Here is a 24,775-nt window from a genome sequence, read left to right on the forward strand (position 1 = left end):
TCTCTGACCTTTTATTAACAAGAGGCATGTGAACGCGCATAGAAGCCCTGCCTGCTTGTCCCACCCCACACACACTAGCGGTATGCATGCAAGCCTTCCCGCCCTTTACCCACTATGATGGACAGCTCAATCAAGGGACCCCGGCACCTTTCGGCGCGGTGGCAGTTACAGACACACATGGTCACTGGAGACAACTCTTCTGGCCCGCCGCTGTAGTGTAGGAAAAGCTCTATACATTAACGCAAGGAGGAGGCACTTACTGATGATTAGCCAGTAGAAAGTACTCCCGTTGAGTAGAGGTATTTCACAACATAGTGGCATCTTCTTGGATAAATATGCAGGGCAGGATTCATTCTGGCACGATGCTCCTGTCCCAAAAATTAAACTTCAACACGAAGCACTTACAGATATAAATAAAGCAGGTACCTGAGTGGCAGCTCAAATTCGGTGATGCATTAATCAGCCCAAAAAATTTATGAGCTCGGTCGAGGCTGGGCAGGTGTGCTTTCTCCCCATGTCTACCGCCAAACATTAGCTGTGATGCGTGATAGAGGTGTTTGCATCCATGACTTTCTTGAGCGCAATCCTCGTGTAGTTCCTGTGACCAGGAGGTTCTTTCTCCTCATCTGCTACTCTGATCCGTCTCTGACCTTTAATTAACAAGAGGCATGTGAACTCGCATGGAAGCCCTGCCCGTTTGCCCCACCCCACACACACTAGCGGTATGTAAGTCTTCCCGCCCTTTACCCACTATGATGGACCGCTCACTCAAGGGACCCCGGAGCCTTTCGGTGGGTGGCAAAGTTACAGGCACACATGGTCACTGGAGACAATTCTTCTGGCCCGTAGCTGTAGTGTAGGAAAAGCACTATACATTTACTCAAGGAAGTAGCACTTACTGCTGATTAGCCAGTTTATGCAGGTCAGGATTCATTCTGGAACGATGCTCATGTCACAAAAACTAAACCTCAACAGGAAGCACTTACAGATATAAAGCACTTACAGATATAAATAAAGCAGCTGCCTGAGTTGCAACTTAAATTCAGTAACACATTAATCAGCCAAAATCATTTGTGAGCTCGGTCGAGGCTGGGCAGGTGTGCTTTCTCCCCATATCTACCGCCAAACATTAGCTGTGATGCGTGATGGAGGTCTTTGCATCCATGACTTTCTTGAGCTCAATCCTCGTGTAGTTCCTGTGACCAGGAGGTTCTTTCTCCTCATCTACTACTCTGATCCGTCTCTGACCTTTAATTAACAAGAGGCATGTGAACTTGTGTAGATGCCCTGCCCGTTTGGTCCCGACCCACATACACTAACGGTATGCAAGTCTTCCCGCCCTTTACCCACTATGAAGGACAGCTCACTCAAGAGACTCCGGCGCCTTTCGGCGTGGTGGCAAAGTTACAAGGGCAGAAGACAAGAAACAAATGATTATTTGCGAGCACGTGGAATTCCGCTTGCTCGCTGAGATTTTGTACTGTTTTGCGGAACTTTGCGTAGCGCAGCTACGCAAATCCCGCCCACCCCTACTAATTTGCCAGAAAGATAGATCTAGGTCCAGAAAGGGTGCTGTTTTGTTTTAGTGTAATCTGTTCAGTAGTTGTCAAGCAATTAGGGGGGAGCATTTTTAAGCCTCTGATCAGGGCCGGACTGGCTACTGGGCAGTTGTGTGTGCTGCCGAGCAGGGGGATGATTTCTCCGTGGTATGGGCGTATTTCGTTGATGGGGACCTGCGTGCGCTTTGAAAAAAAAAAAATAACGAATTTCGTTTTGCACACACAGGTCCCTATCAACGAAAGCATCCCCCTGCTCGGCAGCACACACAACTGCCCGGTAGCCAGTCCGGCCCTGCCTCCGATCAAGCCGAAGCAAACAGCAAATCCACTCCCAGCAGTTCAGAGCATCAATAATGCTCCTATCCGCTTAAAGCGAACTTCAGATCTGTGTCCCTTACTCCAGTGATGATGACAGGGAAATAGATCTAAATATTGTTCTTGCCCACACAGAGGAGCATTATTCGATGCTCCCTGTGGGCGGGAGCAATATCATCTCCTGCTGGATGCAGGGAGCTAGCTGGGGCTGCGGGGATCTTGAGACCCCCCTATGACCCCATCCCCTTAATTTTAATTGCTGTGTCTGGGGGATGGGGTCCCCAGGGCTATCAAGTTTGGGAGTGGAATGCGTGGCCCCCCTCCTCTATATCATTATTTTACTTTTCTAAATGGCCCTGGAGGATTGGGTCCCCTGGGCCTTACACAGCTTGGGGAATATTTCTTTATTTCTTTATTTATTTATGTGCTTATCTAGCGCAAGACTCGACTCCCGAAGGGGTATCTCCGCGCTTATCTCACCAGATCTGCATCAAAACAGAGCTCTAGGGAGGCATATGAAATTATGCTGTCAGGAACAAATGTGTCTTAAGTATTCTCCTAAATTTAAGATAGTCGGTAGTCTGTCTAAGGCCGGGGGGAAGTTTATTCCAGAGGGTAGGGCCCATATAGGATAGGGCTCGCCCACCCTGCCGTGCCTTTCTGACTGTCGGGATCTGTAGCAATAGTTGGCAGCTGGAACGAAGCAGACGTTCTGGGTTATAGATATTACATTTTTCAGTCAGATATTGAGGGACTGAGCCACACAGACTTTTGTGTATGACACAGCAGATCTTAAACTTGACCCGTTGGCGAATGGGCAGCCAGTGGAGTTTTACAAGGAGGGGACGAGAAGGCATTCTGGGGGGGACATTTAAGACTAGTCTTGCCACGGTGTTCTGGGCCACTTGCAATCTATTATGTACTTCTTCGTTAGCAGACAAGAAGAGGCCATTACAATAATCTAGCCGCCTGACTACAAGGGCCTGGACAAGGGTCTTCCTAAAAATGTCCAACAAGAATGGAAATACATGCCTCAGAAGCCTATCATCCGAAAACAAGACCCTGTCACCTGGTTTGCGTGCTCTTTTAACAGTAATCCCTGGTCTAACCGTACACCTAGGTTCTTCACTGTCTGTTTAGGGTCGGGAACAGGTCCCAGATCGAGGGGCCACCAGTCCGGTGACCAAAGGAGAGGGGCTTTCCCGAACAGCATGACCTCTGTCTTGCCCACATTACATTGTAGGCAATTAGAGGCCATCCAGTCAGACACTGCTCTCATTCCCTCCGCAAAAGAATGTTTGATTAAGGGTCTAAGGTTCTGGAATGGGAACAGAAGGTGAGTGTCGTCAGCATACGACACTGGCGTGAATCTATATTTTCTCACAATGTCAGCTAAAGGGGCCACATATAGGTTGAATAATGTGGGGCTTAGGCATGAGCCCTGTGGAACCCCCTTGGTAAGCTCCCTAGAGGTGGAACAGTAGGGGCCTAAGCTGACACTTTGCGAGCGGCCTAAGAGAAAACTCTCAAACCAGGACAGAGCCAGTCCTCCAATCTCCACCTTCTGCAAGCGACTAAGAAGAATATCATGTGAGACCGTGTCTAAGGCTGCGGACAGATCCAACAGCACCAGAATCATAGAGCCTCCTCTGTCTTGTGCCATCTTGATGTTATCTGTGACAGAGAGAAGCGCTGATTCGGTGCTGTAGTTGGGTCTGAAACCTGATTGTGTATGGTCAAGCCCTCCTGATGCCTCGAGGAATTTAGACAACTGGGTATTCACATGTTTCTCGGTCAGCTTGCTTAAATAAGGCAGAAGGGAAATCGGGCAGAGGTTGGATAAGTCTGTCCATGGTGAGGCCAAGTTCTTGCGAATAGGATTAACTACAGCTCTTTTCCATTCTTGAGGTACCCGACCATTCCTAAGAGAAAGGTTTATTATTGATTGGATCATAGGGCCAAGTAGATTGCATAAAGAAGCAGCCATTTTGTCCGGCAGGATGTCCAGGGGAGACCCTGTTTTAATATGATTTATCAATAATTTGATGTCATCTAATCCAATCTCCGGGAAGGCAGTGAGTGTAGGTGTAGGTATGTCACTATTGTGAGGACTTGATGGTGGAGAAATACTGAGAAATACTGTGGCCCCCCTTTAATTTTATTAGTGGCCATGGAAAATGGGGTCCCCAGGGCGTAACAAGGCCCAGGCGGGCAGGATATATGGCTCCTCTTCCCATTAATAAACAAAAGGTTCTGGGGCATGGGGTCCCCAGGGTCTAATAAGGCTCTGGGAGGGGACCCACATGCCGATCCTTTAAATCAATAAGGGCTTGTGGATGCAATCCCAGGGGCCTTACGAGGCTCGGGGAGGGGGCCACATAGCCGACTTCCATTTAAAATATATGACTTGGTCCCCAAAACCATAATAGATTGGGGAAGGGGTGTCTTGTGCCCTTATCCTCTTTAAAATCAAAGGTATGTGGTTCCCAGGGCCAGTTTCTGTTCCCAAAGAGCAGAGAAGATAAGTCTGCCCTATGTATTTAAATTAACGGCTCTTACAGAGTCCAGAAATATTGTTCAATAAACACAACTTTGAGCTCACTATCAATCAGGACCACTCACTGTGATTCGGACACAAGATGCAAAAATATATCATTTTATTTTTATATATGTTTCTCAAATGGTATACAAAAGCATAATTGTACATAAATAACAGTAATTCAATCACATGTGCTATTTTTTACCCTCCTGAGGCGGAAACCGGGAGGTCCTTTCCCTACAAACTTTACTCAAGCATTTTTAATGTAAAAACTGTATTTTGCTTGATTTAATAAGCGTTTGTATTTTACTTCGTGTTTGGCAATACAGCTTGATTTTCGAAGCGTTTTACCCGCCAGACATCCTTCCTCCCTCTTCCACCACTCGGGCCACTCTCAGCTGAGTATAGACACTGAGAGATCGTCCCGAGGAGACGTAGTTTCCACAGCGGCCATATTGGGGGTGTTAAGCGCTCTGACGCGCTCTAGGTGAGTATAAAAGGGGACGTCCTCTCTCCGCGTAGCAGACGCATTTTGCGGACACGCCGGGCCCACGCCGGAGTCATGCCAGAGTCCTGCCCGTCTGCGCCCGTCAGCGCTAAGGAGGCGCCAGGGGCCATGGACTCTGTATCTTTTACGCCTGTCGGTGGTCTGTACACAAGGGAAGAGCTACTCAGTATCCGGCAGTTGCCCTCGCACTGTGAGCATGCCCCTCTTGACCCGCTTTGTGGCTCTTTTCAGTGCTCTTGTAGTAACTGCGTGCTTGCATCCTCCACTCCTATTAGTGCCCTTACCGTGCCTCCTCATATAGCACCTGTGCCCCTCAAGCATTCGGCTCACCGAGACTTAAAAATCTGGCATCTTAACGTTAGGTCATTGGTCAAACATCATGCCGAAATCCATGACCTTGTTCTGGAGGAGGCCCCTGATGTCTTCTTCATGACCAAAACTTGGCTGCACGATGAAGCCACGGCTGAGATGAACCTAGCGCTCCCTCCAGACTATTCCATTTACACCCATAATCGCAATTCCAGGGCTGGGGGTATTGCAGCGATAGTTAAATCTTGCTACCCTTGTGTCTGGAAGAAATTAGCCATAGCTGGTTGTGAGAGCGCACAGTTCGCCATTTCAATCAACAATCCTTTCACTTTCTCAGGCCTTCTGATCTATAGACCCCCTGGCAGTGATGTCACTTTCAGAAAGGCTTTTCCAGAAATAGTGAGCTCTCTGGCTGTTTGGTCTGCCAACTTCAGTGTCTTTGGCGACCTCAATCTCCATTTTGAACTCTGCCACTCTCCTGCTATTGGTAGCACACTTGCAGACCTAGAGGCATTGCAGGGGAAGACAGGTGGTTGCTCACCCCACGCATGAGGGTGGACATACCCTGGACCCTATATTTACTAATCTGTCCGGGGTTACGACCTTGCCGCCAACCCCGATGGCACGGTCCGACCATCACCTAGTGGAATTTCATCTTGCTATTAGTGCCCTCCCTTTCAAAACCATAGACAGGGTCATTCTCAAACGCCCATGGAAGAAGCTAAAACTTAAGGATTTCCATCGGCTGCTCGGCGTATATCCACCTGGCCCTTTTAATGACGTTTAATCTGGCTATGATATTTTTTGTGACTGGGTCTCCCGGGCCCTCGACCTCTTGGTCCGTGCAACATGGAGTAAATATCGCTTACTCGAACCAAGCCCCTGGTTTGATAGCGCCTCATCGCTCTTAAAAAAATCATGTAAACAAGCAGAAAGAGCTTGGCGAAAAACCTACGAGACTGAGAAAAAAACTCTATATCTAGCCAAAGTTAAAAAGTACCATAGAGCTATCTGTAGGGCTCGTGCGGCCTATTACGCCCAAGAGTTCAAACGTAGCTCTAATCCCACCAAGCTGATATTTAAAGTCCTTAACCACTTGTATGCTAATGACAAGGGTAACTCGTCATGGAGTGCCCATTCATTTCAATGGAAATTACATGAAGAAGCACAAAAAGCCTTAGCATCCAAGTGGTACACTTGACTGCCAAAAGAGCCACAGAAGCTGAGATCTGTTCTGAGTCTCACTGTGAAGAACTTGCTACCTTTTTCCTGGAAAAGGTGCAGACCATCTATCGCTCCTTCCCTAGCGTCGTCCTCCAGAGTGAGGGCCAGAGGCCTAGCTCTACCACTAACGTGGTTCTATCGGTACTTCCTGGCATTTCTGAGGTGGAGCTGGACAGGCTGGCGGCGAAAGTTAAATCTGGGTCTCCGGCGGATCCGCTTAGACCTGTGCAGCTGAGAGAGTCGGCTGCTGTGTGCCTTCCCCCTGTCCGCGACCTTATCAATCTTTCAATCTCTTCTGGCATAGTACCCACCAAATGGAAACAGGCCTATGTCACGCCTATCTTGAAGAAACTTGCGCTGGACCCACTTAAATTGGAGAATTATCGCCCAATTTCTCTTCTCCCATGGGCCGCTAAGGTCGCTGAGGCTCATGTGAATGAGACCCTGTCTAAACACCTCCAAACCGCCAATATCCTTGACCCTTGTCAGAATGGGTTTCGGGCAGGTCATAGCACCGAGACAGCTCTCCTTGCTATGACGGAACATCTGCATTCCGTGTTGGATTCCAGTCAGACTGCGGCACTGGTGTTACTTGACCTCAGTGCCGCGTTTGACACAGTTTCACACGTGATACTGCTGCGTCGTCTGGGAGAAGCAGGTGTCTCTGGGACGGCATTAGATTGGTTTCGGTCATTTCTAGCAGATCGCACATTCCGGTTCGCTATACCCCCATTTGAGTCTAAGCCCTATTCCATTGAGCAGGGAGTACCTCAGGGGTCGGCACTTAGCTCCACGTTGTTCAATCTGTATGTGCAGCCGCTGGCTGTGGTCGCCAAGCAGTGGGGCCTGAATATGGTATCCTATGCTGACGACACGCAGCTGGTGGTGGCCCTTAGTGGGGATGCCATCTCTGGGGCCTCTAGGTTCAGGGATGGCCTGACAGGAGTGGCTGGTTGGATGACCGCGAACTGCTTGCAGCTTAATGCAAAGAAAACAGAGGTTCTAATCGTGGGCAAACACAGCAACCTCTGGGGCGATCAGTGGTGGCCCTCAGAGCTAAGTCCAACTCCCATCCCGGTGTCTGAGGTGAAAAATGTGGGTGTCTGGTTAGATTCTGCCCTCAGTTTCTGCGGACACACCAAAAAAGTAGCTGCTACCTGTTTCGGTATATTGCGTGAGCTTAGGCCTGTCCTGAAATTTTTTGAAGCCCCGACCAGACAGTTGATAATCCAGGCCACTATACTCTCGCGATTAGATTATGCGAGTTCACTCTTGTTGGGGGCCAATCAGGCGGAAGTCATCCGGATGCAACGTGTTCAGAACGCTGCAGCCAGAGCCCTGGTGGGTTTACCTAGGTTCTGCTCTGTGAAAGCAACCATTCATAAGCTCCATTGGCTCCCCATGGCTCAAAGGATTGAGTTTAAGGCTCTTTGTCTTTCTTTTAAAATTCTTAAGCTGTCTTCCCCCCAGATTTTGGCGCATCTTCTCACCACATATGTTCCCTCCCGCTCTTTGAGGTCATTGGGTCAAAATCTGGCTACAGCTCCACGGTTCAAACGTTCTTGGGCCGGAGGTCGGTCTTTCTGTTACCTCGCGGCCAAGCTCTTGAACTTACTACCAGCTCAGATCCGTGCCCTAGAGGACTTGTCTGCTTTCAGGAGGGCCATCAAAACATTCCTCTTCCCTCCTGGCCCATAAGAGCACCATTGGGCTATTTCTTTTGCTTTCTGTTCAGTTATGTACTGGTATTTTCCTTCTGCCAGTCAAAAGCGCCGGGACGCCCCTTTGCTGGGGCAGCTGTGCGCTATAAAAATCACAATAACATAACATAACATAACATAGAATTAGATAAGACGCCCCAGGTCTCTCATTCATTTTTCATTCTTCATCACAGACAGATTCTACTAAACTATCATCACACATTCCAACATTCATATTCTCTTCATACACTCCAAAGTACTTCAGTACACATCGTACACTAATACACTGAATTTGTCCTGCGAAATCCACTCAGCGACTAGCTGGGGAAAAAAAAACGATGGTAATAGCAGGGCAGAACGTAACCATGCCAACGCGCGTTTCAGTGCTAGGCCCGATCTACGGCCGCACCTTCATCAGGGCATGTATACGATGGGAAACAGGCAGGGGCAACAAGAAATCAGAACAGCGTTCACTCTCATATAAGAGGGTGACAAAAGATTGGCTGGCACACTTTAGAGAACGATGTTAGAGGAGATCGCGTTCTTCTTGGTGGAGGTTCTCCATAAAGCAGGAATGTTCATAGACAAGCCCCAGAGAAATGAGGCTTTGTCTGCATAAGATGATATAGAAAGAACACAGCTTCATGGGCGGGGTCTCCCGGCGAGATAAGGTTTGGAAGGTCAGCCCTCTGGCGGACATAAGCAGATCAATCAATCAATCAATCAAAGCATTTATATAGCGCACTACTCACCCGGGGGGTCTCAAGGCGCTAGGGGAGGGGGGGGTCCGCTACTGCTCGAACAGCCAGGTCTTGAGCTGCTTCCTGAAGGCAAGGTGGTCCTGGGTACGGCGGAGGTGGGCCGGGAGGGAGTTCCAAGTCTTGGCGGCCAGGTAGGAGAAGGACCTTCCTCCTGTTGTGGCTCTTCGGATGCGGGGGATGGCGGCGAGGGCGTGGCCGGTTGATCGGAGCTGGTGTGTGGGAGCGTAGAAGTTGAGGTGGCTGTTGAGGTATCCTGGGCCTTGGTTGTGTAGGGCTTTGTGTGCGTGGGTGAGGAGGCGGAAGGTGATTCTCTTGTTGACCGGGAGCCAGTGCAGATCCCTCAAGTGTCCGGTGATGTGGCTGCGGCGGGGGATGTCCAAGATGAGTCGTGCTGAGGCGTTCTGAATCCGCTGGAGTCTCTTCTGGAGTTTGGCGGTGGTTCCGGCGTAGAGGGAGTTGCCGTAGTCCAGACGGCTGGTGACGAGGGCCTGGGTGACTGTCTTCCTGGTCTCGGTGGGGATCCACCAGAAGATCTTACGTAGCATGCGCAGGATGTTGAAGCATGACGAGGAGACAGCGTTGACTTGTCTGGTCATGGAGAGGGAGGAGTCCAGGATGAAGCCCAGGTTGCGTGCGTGGTCTGTTGGTTTGGGTGCGCTGCCCAGGGCGGGGGGCCACCAGGAGTCGTCCCAGGCGGAGGGTGAGGAACCCAGGATGAGGACTTCCATCTTGTCTGAGTTCAGTTTCAGGCGGCTGTTCATCATCCACTTGGCTATGTCTGTCATCCCTTCGTGTAGGTTGGTTCTGGCGGTGGCGGGGTCGTTGGTGAGGGAGAGGATCAGCTGGGTGTCGTCGGCGTAGGAGATGATGTTGAGGTTGTGTTGGCGTGCGATGGCTGCGAGGGGGCTCATGTAGACGTTGAAGAGGGTTGGGCTGAGCGAGGATCCTTGAGGGACGCCGCAGATGACTTCGGTGGCTTCTGATCTGAACAGGGGGAGGCGGACTATCTGTGTCCTTCCGGCGAGGAACGAGGAGATCCATTCCAGTGCCTTCTCCTGGAGTCCGATGCTGCTGAGGTGCTGCACTAGGGTGCGGTGGCAGACAGTGTCGAAGGCCGCGGAGAGATCTAGGAGGATGAGGGCCGCTGTTTCTCCGTTGTCGAGCAGGGCTCGGATGTCATCGGTGGCCGCGATCAGGGTGGTCTCGGTGCTGTGGTTGGCCCGGAAGCCAGACTGCGAGAGGTCGAGGGAACCGTTCGTCTCGAGGAAGGCGGCCAGCTGCTTGTTGACGGTCTTCTCGATGACTTTTGCAGGAAACGGGAGCAGCGAGATGGGGCGGTAGTTCTTGAGGTCGGTGGGGTCGGCTGATGGCTTCTTGAGTAGAGCGCTGAGTTCGGCGTGCTTCCAGCTCTCCGGGAAGGTAGCGGTGTCGAAGGAGGTGTTGATGATGTCCCGCAGGTGGGGTGCGATGACAGCGTCGGCCTTGTTGAAGACGTGGTGAGGGCAGGGGTCGGTCGGAGATCCGGAGTGGATGGAGTTCATCGTGCGGATGGTGTCTTCGGTGCTGATCGGGGTCCAGGCGCGGAGGGTGGTGGTGGGGGGCGGTGGTTCAGTCGTGGCGTGCGTTGGTTGAGTGTTGAAGCTGTTGTGTATGTCCGCGATCTTGTTGTGGAAGTAGGAGGCGAGGGAGTTGCAGAGGTCTTGCGACGGGGTGATGTTGTTTATTCCGGCGTTGGGGTTGGAGAGCTCTTTAACGATGTTGAAGAGTTCCTTGCTGTTGTGTGCGTTGCTGTCGAGTAGTTCCCTGAATGCAGTTTTCTTGGTGGCGCGGATCAGTTGGTGGTGTTTTCGGGTGGCGAGCTTGAGGGCAGTCGTGTTGTTCGGTGTTGGGTCTCTGCGCCAGGTTCTCTCGAGGGCTCGGCAGTTCTTCTTGGAGCTCTTGAGTTCGTCGGTGAACCATGGGGCCTTCTTGCTGCCGGGTCTGCTAGGCGGGGTCTTCAGAGGGGCAAGGTCGTCTGCGCAGTTGCTGATCCACTTTGCGAGGTTGGTGGCGGCCTGGCCTGGGTTCATTGCGCTGGTGGGAGGGTTCATGCTCAGGGAAGTCGTGAGCTGGTCGGCTGTGATCTTGTTCCAGCTTCTGCGTGCAACCTGTTGCTGGTGGTGGTGGATCGTGGTCCTTCTGAAGCTGAAATGGACGCAGCTGTGGTCCGTCCAGTGGAGTCCGGTGGCGTGGCTGAAGGTGATATCCTTGCTGGATGAGAAGACGGGGTTGCGGTCATTGTTGTTCTCCAGGTGGAAGTGTAGGTCCCCTAGGAGGATGTAGTCGGCGGAGAGGAGGGCGTGCGGGCTGATGAAGTCGGCGATGTCTTCGCTGAATTGTGTGCGTGGTCCCGGGGTTCTGTAGATGAGGGTGCCTCTGAGGGTGGTCTTGGGGTTGATGTGGATCTGGAAGTGCAGGTGTTCGGCGGGTGCGAGGGTGTCGTCGTTGTTGGTCGTGATGCGGATGGTGTTCCTGTGGATGATGGCGATGCCTCCTCCTGTCTGGTTGACGCGGTCCCTCCGGATGATCTTGTAGCCGTCCGGGATGGTGATGGCGATGTCGGGCGATGAGGAGGCGTTCATCCAGGTTTCCGTGAGGAAGGCGACGTCTGGGGCTGTGGTGTCGATCAGGTTCCAGAGTTGGACGGCGTGTCTGTGGACGGAGCGGGTGTTGAGCAGGATGCACATGAGGTGGTTGCTGCTGGTGCTCGGCTTGGTCGACGCTGGTGTAGTGCAGGTCCGGATGCAGGTGAACTTGCAGGAGTGGCAGCCGAAGGGACTGTGGGTGCGTCTCGGGGTGGCTCGATAGCAGCCCGGGCTTCGACCAGCGTTGAGTGCGTAGAGTTCGGCGGCGTCGAAGGTTCGGCGGGTGGGCTGGTGACTACGGGGGGCCAGGGGTCCTGGCACTGGGCGCGGTCCAGGCACGGACGGGCGCAGACGGGCTTACCTTTGGCACACCTTCGGCTCTCAATCGGTGCTCCCGCTGCGCGCGTCCTCTGCGCGGTCGCTCTGGGGGCGTCATAAGTGAGGAGCCGGGAGGGCGGGTCAGATGGGTGGCGGGAGCGGGGCGGCCAATGGGCAGGAGGGGGGCGGGGTTGGCGGTGGTCTGCGGCGGGAAGGAGGTCCGAGGGCGGCTCAGCGGCGGCTGGGTCGTCCGGCGGACGGTAAGAGACACAAGGAAGGGGGAGGGCAGCAGAGGGGGGAAAGGGGTGCACAGAGGGCAAATAGGAAGACAAAAAGGTAAAAAACGAGTGATTTAGCAGAGGGGAGAAGGAAGAGGAAAACGGCGAAGGCAAGAGCGAGGCAGCAGGAGGGGGGAGAGATGCAGAAGGCAGCAGCGGCAGCAGGGGGGAAAAGGGGTGCACAGAGGGCAAGCAGGAAAAAAAGAGGTAAAAAACGAGTGAATTAGCAGAGGGGAGAAGGAGAAGGAAAACGACGAAGGCAAGAGCGAGGCAGCAGGAGGGGGGAGAGATGCAGAAGGCAGCAGCGGCAGCAGGGGGGAAAAGGGGTGCACAGAGGGCAAGCAGGAAATAAAGAGGTAAAAAACTAGTGAATTAGCAGAGGGGAGAAGGAGAAGGAAAATGACGAAGGCAAGAGCGAGGCAGCAGGAGGGGGGAGAGATGCAGAAGGCAGCAGCGAGGCAGCAGAGCAGGGCTCAGGTAGGCAGCGGGCTCAGGCAGGTAGTGGGCAGGAGCAGCGGAGTGGGGGCGACCTCGCCTGGAGAGGCTCAGTGGTCGCTCCCTGTCCCTGCACTCGGACCCCTTAAGAGAGGAGCCGGGAGGGCGGGTCAGCTGGGTGGCGGGAGCGGGGCGGCCAATAGGCAGGAGGGGGGCGGGGTCGGCGGTGGTCTGCGGCTGGAAGGAGGTCCGAGGGCGGCTCAGCGGCGGCTGGGTCGTCCGGCAGACAGTAAGAGACACAAGGAAGGGGGAGGGCAGCAGAGGGGTGAAAGGGGTGCACAGAGGGCAAATAGGAAGACAAAAAGGTAAAAAACAAGTGATTTAGCAGAGGGGAGAAGGAAGAGGAAAACGGCGAAGGCAAGAGCGAGGCAGCAGGAGGGGGGAGAGATGCAGAAGGCAGCAGCGGCAGCAGGGGGGAAAAGGGGTGCACAGAGGGCAAGCAGGAAAGAAAGAGGTACAAAACGAGTGAATTAGCAGAGGGGAGAAGGAGAAGGAAAACGACGAAGGCAAGAGCGAGGCAGCAGGAGGGGGGAGAGATGCAGAAGGCAGCAGCGAGGCAGCAGAGCAGGGCTCAGGTAGGCAGCGGGCTCAGGCAGGTAGTGGGCAGGAGCAGTGGAGTGGGGGCGACCTCGTCTGGAGAGGCTCAGCAGTCGCAGATCGAAAATGCTGTTGTTCGAATAGATGTAAGCTGTTAGAAACCTCGTAGAATAGGTAACCGGCATAAACAAACGTCAGGGATTTATGGATTTGGAAGCTCTAAAAGATGCCGATTTCTAGCTCGCTGTAATGCCGGTCCATCCGGGCGTGAACGCGGGTTCAGCTGTTCGCACCTCACACTGCCAAAGGAAGTGTGTGGTGGAGGGATGGCTACCTTTGCTGGGTTGACCACACAGCCTGGCCACTGGCCAGGCCAAGTGGCCAAACCCCTGCCATGAATGACTTTACACCCTGCGTAGAGTGGGGTTGGCTGCATGCTGGGGGTTGGATTTACATATGCTGATGAAATATTACTTTACGGTAAAACACAACTAGAAATTCACTGAATAAAAGAAAGGTAAAACAACGTTTTAGGTACATGACATTTTCAGTAACAACGTAATGTTTTAAAGTCTAAAAACAACTGAAATTCACCTGGGTTTTTGGCCCTGTGCTTGGCGGCCATCCAGGGAAACCTACCAAATCCACACATTTCTGAAAACTAGACAACCAGGGGATTTCAGGGAGGTATTGCGTGTGTGGATCCCCCAACAATCCTCTGCAAACCTCAATTTTAGCTGACAAAATCACTTTTTCCATACATTTTTTTGTGGGAAAGTTGTGGCATCACCGGGCTGACACAAATTTCCTACCACCCAGCATTCCCCTGTGTCTCTCGATAAAAATGGTGCCTCACTCATGTAGGAGGTCCAAGTACACGAGACAGGCAAGGGTCCAAAACATATTGAGGCGATATCAAAATTGCCTCTCACAAAACAACCTCATTTTTCAAGGGGGGGTCCCATGACTTTTTGGCCTGGGGCTCGGCAGCCACCTGGGGAAACCTTCCAAACCAACACATCTCTAAAAACTAGACACCTAGGGGATTCCAGGGAGGTATGGCTTGCGTGGATCCTTCAACTGTTTAAGAGATGTGTGGGTTTGGTAGGTTTCCCGAGGTGGCCACCGAACCTGGGCCAAAAAGTCATATGACCCCCCTTGCAAAACCAGGTCATTTTGTGAAAGGCAATTTTGATTTCGCCTCAATAAATTTTTGGCCCTTGCCTGTCGCAGGTACTTGAACCTCCCACATGAGTGAGACACCATTTTTTATCGGGAGACCTGGGAGAACGCTGGGTGGCAGGCAATTTGTGTCAGCCCGGTGATGCCACAACTTTCCCACACAAAAATTTATGAAAAAAGTGTTTTTTTTCAGCTTAATTTCAAGGTTGCTCGGGATTCTGGGTAGAAAACATTGGGGGATCAACGCAAAGCATACCGCCCTGGTATCCTCGGGTTTCTAGTTTTCAGAAATGTGTGGGTTTGGTAGGTTTCCCCTAGGTGGCCGCTGAGCCCCGGGCCCAAAAAAAATGGGACTCCCTTTGTAAAACCAGGTCGTTTTGTGATAGGGTATTTTGATACCACCTCAATACGTTTTGGGCCCTTACCTGTTGCGGATACTTGGGCCTCCCAAACAAGTGAGGCACCATTATTATCGGGAGACCTGGGGGAACGCTGGGTGGTAAGAAAATTTGTGTCAGCCTGGTGATGCCACAACTTTGCAACGCAAAACTGTGTGAAAAAAGCATTTTTGTTAGCAAAATTTCATGTTTACTGGAGATTCTGGGTAAGAAAACCAAGGGGAAACCATGCAAGCCATACCTCCCTGGAATTCCCTGGGTGTCTAGTTTTCAGAAATGTATGGGTTTGGTAGGTTTCCCTAGGTGGCGGCCGAGCTCCGGGCCAAAAACTCATGGGACCCCCCTTGCAAAACAAGGTTGGTTTGTGATAAGTAATTTTGAAGTTGCCTCTATAGGTCTTGGGCCCTTGCCTGTCACGGGTTCTTGAGCCACCCATGCAAGTAAGGCACAATTTTTCTCAAAAGACTTTGGGGGACACGGGGTTGGTGGAAATTTTTGAATCCATACAGATTCCAGAACTTTCCACAACAGAAATGTGAGGAAAATCTGTTCTTTTGACAATTTTTTAGGTTTGCAAGGGGTTCCGGGTAACAGAACCTGGTGAGAACCAGTCAAGTCATCCCATCCTGGATTCCCCTTGGTGTCTAGTTTTAAAAAATGTAAAGGTTTCTAGGTTTCCCAAGGTGCCGGCAGGGCTAGGGTTAAAAAACTACAGCTAGGCACTTTGCCAAAAAAGAGTCATATTTCACTCTGAAATTGATAAGTGTCCATGTTGCGTTTTGCACTGTTTCCTGTCGCGGGCACTAGGCCTACCCACACAAGTGAGGTACCATTTTTCTCGGAAGACTTTGGGGAATGTGGGGTTGGTAGAAATTCATGGATCCACTCAGATTACAGAACTTTCCACCACAGAAATGTGAGGAAATTGTGTTTTATTGGACACTTTTTTAGGTTTGCAAGGGATTCTGGGTAACAGAACCTGGTGAAAGGCAGTCAAGTCACCCTATACTGGATTGCGCTGGGTGTCTAGTTTTAAAAAATGTGTAGGTTTGCTAGGTATCCCTAGGTGCCAACAGAGCAAGGGTTAAATAACTACAGCTAGGCACTTTGCCAAAAAAGGGTCATTTTTCATTGTGAAATTGTGGTGTGTCCACGTTGGTTTTTCGCCATTTCCTATCACGGGCACTAGGCCTACCCACGTAAGTGAGGTACCATTTTTGTTGGAAGACTTAGGGCAATGAGGGGGGTGGAAATTTTTGGTCCACGCAGATTCCAGAACTTTACACCACAGAAATGTGAGGAAAATGTGTGGAAAATGTGTTTATTTGACAATTGTTTAGGTTTGCAAGGGATTCTGGGTAACAGAACCTGGAGATAGCCAGTCAAATTAACCCATTCCCCTGGGTGTCTAAATTTCATAAATGTATAGGTTTCTAGGTTTCCCTTGGTGCTGGCAGGGCTAGGATTAAAAAACTACAGCTCAGCACTTTGATAAAAAAGGGTCATTTTTCACTGTGAAATTGTGGTGTGTCCACGTTGCGTTTTGTGCTTTTCCCTGTCATGGGCACTAGTCCTAACCACACAAGTGAGGTACCATTTTTCTCGGAAAACTTTGCGGAACGTGGGTGGAAATATGTCGATCCCTGCAGATTCCACAACTTTTCACTTTCACTTTTCATTGCCAAGGGAAAGAAGAAGGAACTTTGTAAAGGACTTTCATCAACAGAATATTCTCCAAGGGCTTGAACTGTGCTTGCTGCCTGCTGAAGTCTCAGGGACAAAAGACTTCACCTCCAGCTCCCTCCTGAATTTCCTTGCTGGGAATTCTGACTCCAGACACTTGCGTGCCGCTGGAAGCTGGAAGTGCGACGCATCGATAAGAAGTGTGTCGCCGCCGCAGCTGAAGTCATCGCAACGCCAGAGAAGCAAGCCTTCGTCGCATCTCCCTGGAAGCGTGTGTTCATCGAAGCTGTCGCATCACCGGTGAATCGTGACGCCATTGTGTGAGTCGCCATTGCATCACCGGAGAACGTGTTGCAGGGCCTGTTTCGGCTCCAAAGTACTGAGTCATCGCAAGGCTGCCAGGGCATCATCGCATCGCCGTATCAAGGGCGCCATCTTCTCGCATCGCAACCGGATCATCCCATGGCATCAAGGCGCCATCTTGATCATCGCAATGGGCCCGCAGGCCGAGAATCTACGCATAACCTCCGCACCGGTAAGGCTCACGATGAGTCCCCTACTCTGCGCAAGCATTGAGGAAGGACGCAACCGTTCCCCGGGGTCACGGAACCGACGGAAACTCCCCTTTGGCGAGCCTTTTGTTCACTTTGCGTCACGCATCCAGGTACTTTGTTGAGAACTTTGTCGATTTACCAACAACTTGAATCAAGAGACTTTTATTATCCTTTAAGTAACTTTAAGTGTAGTATTGTGGATTTTTGACATTTGTGGTCTTGTGTTAAAGTCTATATAAAGAATACTTACTTATATAAAACCTGTGTTGTGTCCATCTGTAGTGTTATCACTGTATTACTGTGTATATTCACAAATGCTTAACACACTGCCTCTGAGATAAGCCTGTCTGCTCGTGCCAAGCTACCAAGGGGGTGAGCAGGGGTTATTAAGGAGTGCGATCCCCTAATCCTGACTTAGAAGTAAGGGTCCCTATTTGGACAAAGGTGGTAACCAATGCCAACTAGAGACCCCCATATCTAACATTGGTGGTCAGCGGTGAGGATTTGGACTTTGCATTTGTGTTTCAAATACAGTGCCTGGTGTACACTACTAGTGGGTGCAGACCAAATGCATCCACATACTTTTTTTTAGAATCCCTTTTCCTTGGACTGTTAGTTTTTTCTGAAAACTCCCAATTTTTGCTACCATGAGTAAGCCAGCATCTGTTGCATCTATGGATAGCGGTTTTGAGGAAGATAGGTTGGAAACCTACTCTGTGAAACAACTCTAGTATCTCTGCAGGAAATTGAAAGTTGCTACAACAGGCATTTCTAAAAAGGAAGACTACCAAAAGGCGCTGAGGGCCTGGGTAGAAGCCAGAAATGTCCCTGATCTTGTGATGGAGCGTGTTGGGGATGCAAATGGGCACATTGATGGGCCAGAGTTTTCAGCCAGGGGATGGGTGCCGTCCCCGCCTGGCAGCAGAATCTCTTCCAAAGACCTGTCCACCAGAGAGTTGGAAGACAGGGAGAGAAGTAGGGCACACAAGCTGGAGATGGCTAAGCTTAAGATGGAGAGTCAGAGGGAAACAGAGAATAACAGGTTGTCTTTGGAAAGAGAGAGAATGAGAATGGAGCATGAGAGAATATTGAGGGTGTTAGAGATCAAGACCAAGGGCATAGAAATCAATCCCTCTGGTGGCAGCACACCATCTGTGCCTTCAGAAGGCAGGGTACATATTCCCTAGGACGTCATCAAAGATTTTCACAAAGGTGAAGACATTGGTTAGTGGTTTGCAGCCTATGAGATAGCAATGTTGGCCCACCGGGTCCCTGAGAAGGATTGGGGAGCTGGGTTGTGGGGCCGATTTCTGACTGAGGGGAGGGATACTTTGTTAAACCTACCCAGTGAGCATAGGATATCTTATCACCACATGAAGGAAGCACTGATGACAAGGTATGGGTTAACTCCAGAGCTCTATAGACAGAGGTTTAGAAATTGTAAGAAACTGGAGGGAACCACTTGGGTAGAATATGTGTCTTTCTTTTGCAGAGCTATGGATGGTTGGGTGAGGGGTAGAAATGTTGATAATTTTCAAGCCCTCTATGATTTGATTGCTAGGGGGAGCACTTGTCTGCTAATTGTTTTCCAGAGCTACGCCAGCATCTTATTGATTGCAAGCTGACTAACCCTCGAAAGCTTGCTGAAGAGGCGGACCGCTGGGCAGTACCAGGGTCCAAAAGGGTCTTGTGGGAGACTCCGCCAAGGGTGGGCAGGGTCCCCAGCAGAAGAGTAGATGGACAAGGGTAAACAGAGAGAGTTCCAATAAGGTCCTCAAAGTAATTCCCAAGGGAAACAAGGTAAGGGTTCCCAGCCTCCCCCTGAAAAGAAGTCAGGACCCCGACAGGTAAACCTGTTCATAGGGGGCCTGTTACCTGCTTTCAGAGTAAGCTGGTGGGACACCATTGGTATGATCCCCAGTGTCCTCAGAAAGGACAGTATGTGCCACCCCATACACCACCCAGTCAGCTGGCTAGTGTAGCCCTGGGTGGGGAGGAGATGGGTGCCCAAGGTGGGTGGGGTCCCGCAGAAATGTCCCTTGTCTCATTAGGAGACTTTGAGATGGTCCCTAAAACCCAGCTGCCTGATAACACTAAGAAATACAGGCAGTGGGTGACCATCAATGGCCAAGTGTGACAGCTGTCAAGTGTCACTTGGTCTCTGAAGAGCAGGTAGTCCCTCATGCATTCTTCCCAGTTGTTGCCGCTGACAACACAGAGAGCCATTGCAAAGTGGCTCAAGTTCCCTTTGAGTGGGGGGGTGTCTGGTACTCTTCAAGTAGCTGTGAGGCCATCCATGCCTGTTGATTGTCTGTTAGGCAATGATTTAGAAAGCTCCCCTTGGGCTAAGATGGAGAGGAAGTCGCATTTAGAGATGTTGGGTCTGCCTGAATGGGCATGTGTGACCACTCGGTCTATGGCAGCTAAGGGTGTTCAAGAGACCCTGGAGCCTGAAAGTATGGCCCAGGGACCTGCCTTGAAGAGAAGAGGTAGGGGGCACTGGAAACCAGCCCCCATTGTTCCCACAGTCCAGGAGGAGGCAGACCTTGAGGGGGATGCCCTGGAACCCAATGGTGAGCAAGTTTCTGAACTGAGGAACCTATCTGAGCTGACACATTGGCAGCAAGAAGGGGGTCCCCCCTGGGAGGAATTTTGTGAAGAGCAGAAGTAGATCCCTTCTCTTGTGGGTTTGAGGTAGGGGTGGGCGGAATTTGCCCAATCGCGTTACAAAAATCTCCGCAAAACGGTAAATAATCTCCACGAACACGCAGAAATTCCGCGAACACGCTGAATTGATTGTTCGCTATGCTTTTTTACTGTTTGCAATAGCTGTTTGCATGCTCAGGGTGAAATATCTCGCAAACACGCATTTGAGAATGCGAACAAGCAAAAAATTTCGCAAAGTTGCGGACGCAGAATTTTGGGCAATTTTGCGTTCTCCGCGGAACGCGAAAATATTCAAATTCCGTGAACGGAACAAAATTTACCACCCAGGCCTAGTTTGAGGCAACAGACCACAAACCAGGCAGCAGGTGATCAGCCTGGATCACATTGGATCTACTGGGAGAATGGTCTCCTGTATAGCGAGCCTAAGGTTGATGAGCCTGGGTCAGCCCGTGTGCTGGTTGTACCCCAGCGCTTCAGAGCCTTCCTACTGGGTTTGGCTCATGATGTTCCTTTAGCTGGTCAACTGGGGCAGAACAAGACCTTTGAAAGACTTGTCTCCCACTTTTATTGGCCCCAGATGTTGAAGAGTTCAGATACTCATTGTAGGACCTGTTAAACTTGCCAGACAAGTGGGAAAAGTGGAAGGAGGCACCAGGCCACTCTCCAACCTTTCCCTGTAGTCAGTACCCCCTTTGAATGGGTGGGGATTGACATTGTGTGGCCACTGGATCCCAAGACCGACATGGGCAACAGGTTTATCATGGTCTTGGTGGACAATGCTACCCAGTACCCGGAAACTATTCCGCTCAGGACAGTGACGGTCCCCGTGGTGGGACATGCACTGATGGGTATCTTCTCCCGTGTGGGGTTCCCCAGAGAAGTTGTGTCTGACGGAGGTACAGACTTGATTTCCAATTAAATGAAGTCTCTGTGGAAGGAGTGTGGTGTTACCTACAAGTTCACCACTCCTTATCACCCACAAGGTAATGGGCTGGTTGAAAGATTCAACCGGACCCTTAAAGGCATGATCATGGGTCTTGAAGAACCAATGAGGTGTAAGTGGGATGTCCTCTTGCCATGCCTTCTATTTGCCCACCGTGAGGTGCCACAAAAGTCTCTAGGGTTCAGCCCCTTTGAGCTTTTGCATGGTCACCCGGTAAGAGGACCTTTGAGTTTGGTCAAGGAAGGCTGGGAGCAATCTCCCAGGAAACCTCCCCAGGATGTATATAGCCACATGCTGGTCTTCAGGAAACAGACTCAGCGTTTCAGGGATCTCGCTCAGGCGACTCTGGAAGCCAGCCAGGAAGAGATGAAGCGGTGGTACGATCAGAATGCCACTCTGATTGAGTTTCAATCTGGACATAAAGTTTGGGTCATGGCACCTGTGGAGCCTTGTACGCTCCAGACAGGTGGACCGGTCCACATGAGGTGGTGGAGCGCAAGAGTGATGTCACCTATCTGATGAACTTGCGGTCTCCCGGGAACCCCTTGAGGGTCCTGCATGTCAACCGCCTGAAGCCCCAGTCAGAAAGGTCCGAAGTGGGCATGCTCTTAGCGACAGATGATGGAATGGAGGAGGAGACCAAGCCTCTTCCTGACCTCCTGTCTGCAACAGAGCAAGATGAGTCAGTGGAAGGTGTCAGCCTCTCTGCCACACTGACCTCTGATCGGCAGCAAGATTGCCACCAGCTGTTGGGGAAATTATCTGATCTCTTTTTCTTGGTTCCTGGTGTCTCAGAGTGGTGCGTCCATGATGTGGACACTGGTGACAGTCCTCCTGTGAAGCACAAGGCTTACAGAGTGATTGACAAGGTTAGAGCTTACATTAAGGAGGAAATCTCCAAGATGTTTGTTTTAGGGGTCATTGAGTCCTCACACAGTCCTTGGGCCAGTCCAGTGGTCTTGGTCCAAAAGGCTGCCGCGCCGGGTGCCACACCCGAACTCTGGTTATGTGTGGACTACCGAGGGCTCAATTCAGTCACCAGGACTGATGTACACCCCATCCCCAGAGCTGATGAGCTCATTGATCAGTTAGGGGCTGGACGGTACCTCATCATGTTTGATTTGACGTCTGGGTACTGGCAGATCGCCTTAACTGATGGGGCTAAGGAGAGGTCAGCATTCTCACCACCAGATGGGCACTACCAATTCCGGGTTATGCTCTTTGGGATGAAGAATGCACCTGCCACCTTTCAGAGGTTGGTCAACCAGGTGTTGGCTGGACTGTAGGATTTCAGTGACGCCTACCTGGGTGACATTGCAGTGTTCAACGCCAGTTGGGAGGAACACTTGCAGCACCTCTGGGAAGTGTTGATGGCACTGCGAAAGGCAGGCCTTACGATCAAGGCAAGTAAGTGTCAGATCGGGCAGGGCTCCGTTGTGTACTTGGGTTACCAGGTAGGAAGCAGCCAGGTGGCACGCCTACAACCCGAGATTGATTCCATCCTGGCATGGGAACCCCCAAAGATTCAGACACAGGTGAGAGCCTTTTTAGGACTCACAGGGTACTACAGGAGGTTTGTCAAGGGGTAAGGCAACATTGTTGCACCCTTGACAGAGCTGACTACCAGGAAGCAGCCAAAGAAAGTGAATTGGACTGACACCTCTCAGATGGCTTTTGAGGCCCTGAAGACTGCCATGTGCACAGCGGACGTGCTTCTGGCGCCTCACTTCTCAAAAAAGTTCATTGTACAGACAGACGCTTCAGAGCATGGTGTGGGGGCTGTCCTATCACAGATTAATGAAGAGGGCCTAGCCAACCTGTAGCCTTCATCAGTAGGAGGTTACTTCCACGGGAACAGAGGTGGAGTGCAATTGAGCGTGAGGCATTTGCTGTGGTCTGGGCACTGAAGATGATGAAACCATACTTGTTTGGGACTCACTTCCAAGTTCAGCCCAACCACAGGCCCCTCAGATGGCTGATGCAGATGAGGGGTGAGAACCCAAAGTTGTTGAGGTGGTCCATTTCCCTACAGAGTATGGACATTACGGTGGAGCACCGCCCTGTTACAGAACATACCAACGCTGATGGTCTGTCCAGCTTTTTCCGCCTTAGTGAAGAGAACTCCCAATTGGAAGGGTAGTTCTCCGCACATTTCAGCTGGAGGGGACCTGACATCATTGGCGTGAGTCTCCCTTCCATTTTTTGACGGATGGATTGCCTCCTCTGTTTTTATATGTTTTTGCTGGATTTATACTTTGGGCACTCTGCCACTGCTAATCAGTGCCACAGTGCAAGTGCTCCCTATGTTAAATTGATATACTAATTGGATTCCATGATTGGGTAATTTGATTTATCTGTCAGCCCCTAGTACAGTGCATCATGTGTGCCCAGGGCTTTATAAATCAAATGCTGCCGGTGGACTTGCAGCACTGGTTGTGCCACCCAAAGAAGCAGCTTGTAAAGTGTGTGTCAGGCCTGCCATTGCAAGGCCTGTGTGCAGTCTAGCACTGCCATGCCCACATGGCCAAGTGCACCCACTTGCCAGTCCCTAAACTTTCCATTTGCTTCATGTTAGACACCCCTATGGTAGGCCCAAGGGCAGGGTGCATTGTAAGTATAAGGTAGGACATGCTCTGATGTGTCTAGCATGTTCTAAAAGTGAATGACAGCCATTTTCTTTTTTTATTATTAAAGGCTACCTGTTCTCATAGGCCAGAATGGGCAGTTAGATTATGACATACTTATAGTCCTAATTGACTCGGGGAAAATGGTAGAAATTTGAATTTAGTATGCCTGAACTCAGAATAATAAAGTGCATCTTTTAGTAAAGTTTATTAAATATTCTGTGTTTACAAATACCACTTTTAGAAAACAGGTTTTTGCTTGACTAAGCATTTGAGCCTGCCTTTGCTCGGTTGTGTATTTCTTGTCTGGGTTTGTGTGTGACAGGGCTGGGGGATTCCAGGAGACAGGCTGGGGCAGCCCAGTGGTGAATAGAGAGATCTGCATCTAGATGGGAGGGAGAAGTTGAACCTGGGCCTTCCCTCTACAATGTTGGCTCTAACCCCTGTGGCCTGGCTGATGTTTCTGCCCTGCACTGCGAAAGGAGAGGAGGAATCATTTTAATAGAGTGCTCCAGAGCTGTATTTTCCCTCCCCTGTGCTGGCTCCACCTCCTGTGGGGCGGCTGATGTCTCTGCCCTGCACAGTGAAAGGAAGAAAAGAGTCATGTAAACAAAGTGCTCAGGAACTGGTTTTAACTAGGCAGAGGCCTCTCTGCCTTCAGAGAACAAAGGATTTTGGGGTATAAATATTGGGACCCTGATCCCAAGAAATTAGATCTCTTCTGGAACAAGAAACCTTTCTGCCAAGGAGAAGAACCAAAGAAGCTGCAGGAGTTTGGACTGCCCCTCTGCCAGTGTGCTGTTTGCTGGGTTGGCCTGCAGTGGTTGCTTCATTGCCATGGGAAAGGAGAAGGAACTTTGTAAAGGACTTTCATCTACAGAATATACTCCAAGGGCTTGAACTGTGCTTGCCTCTTGCTGAAGTCTCAGGGACAAAAGACTTCACCTCCAGCTCCCTCCTGAATTTCCTTGCTGGGAATTCTGATTCCAGACACTTGCGTGCCACTGGGAGCTGGAAGCGCGACGCAACGAGAAGAAGCGTGTCACCGCCGCAGCTGAAATCATCGCAACGCTGGAAAAGTGAGCCTTCGTCGCATCTCCCTGGAAGCGTGTGTTCATCGAAGCTGTCTGCTGTCGCATCACCGGAGAAGCGTGACGCCATCGTGAGAGTCGCCATAGCATTACTGGAGAAGCACGTCGCAGGGCCTGTCGCGGCTCCAAAGTACAGAGTCGTCGCAAGGCTACCAGGGCGTCATCGCATCGTCATCGCTGCGCTGCATCAAGGGCGCCATCTTCTCACATCGCAACCGGATCAGCGCATCGCATCAAGGCGCCATCTTGCGCATCCCAACGGGCCCGCAGGCCGAGAATATACGCATCACCTCCGCACCGGTAAGGATCACAACAAGTCCCCTACTCTGCGCAAGCATTGAGGAAGGATGCAACCGTTCCCCCGGGTCACGGAACAGACTCATCTCCCCTTTTGCGAGCCTTTTGTTCACTTTGCCTCACGCATTCAGGTACTTTGTTGAGAACTTTGTTGTATTTACCAACAACT

Source organism: Lissotriton helveticus, chromosome 4_1, assembly GCF_964261635.1.
Source record: "Lissotriton helveticus chromosome 4_1, aLisHel1.1, whole genome shotgun sequence".
NCBI classification, from domain to species: Eukaryota; Metazoa; Chordata; class Amphibia; order Caudata; family Salamandridae; genus Lissotriton; species Lissotriton helveticus.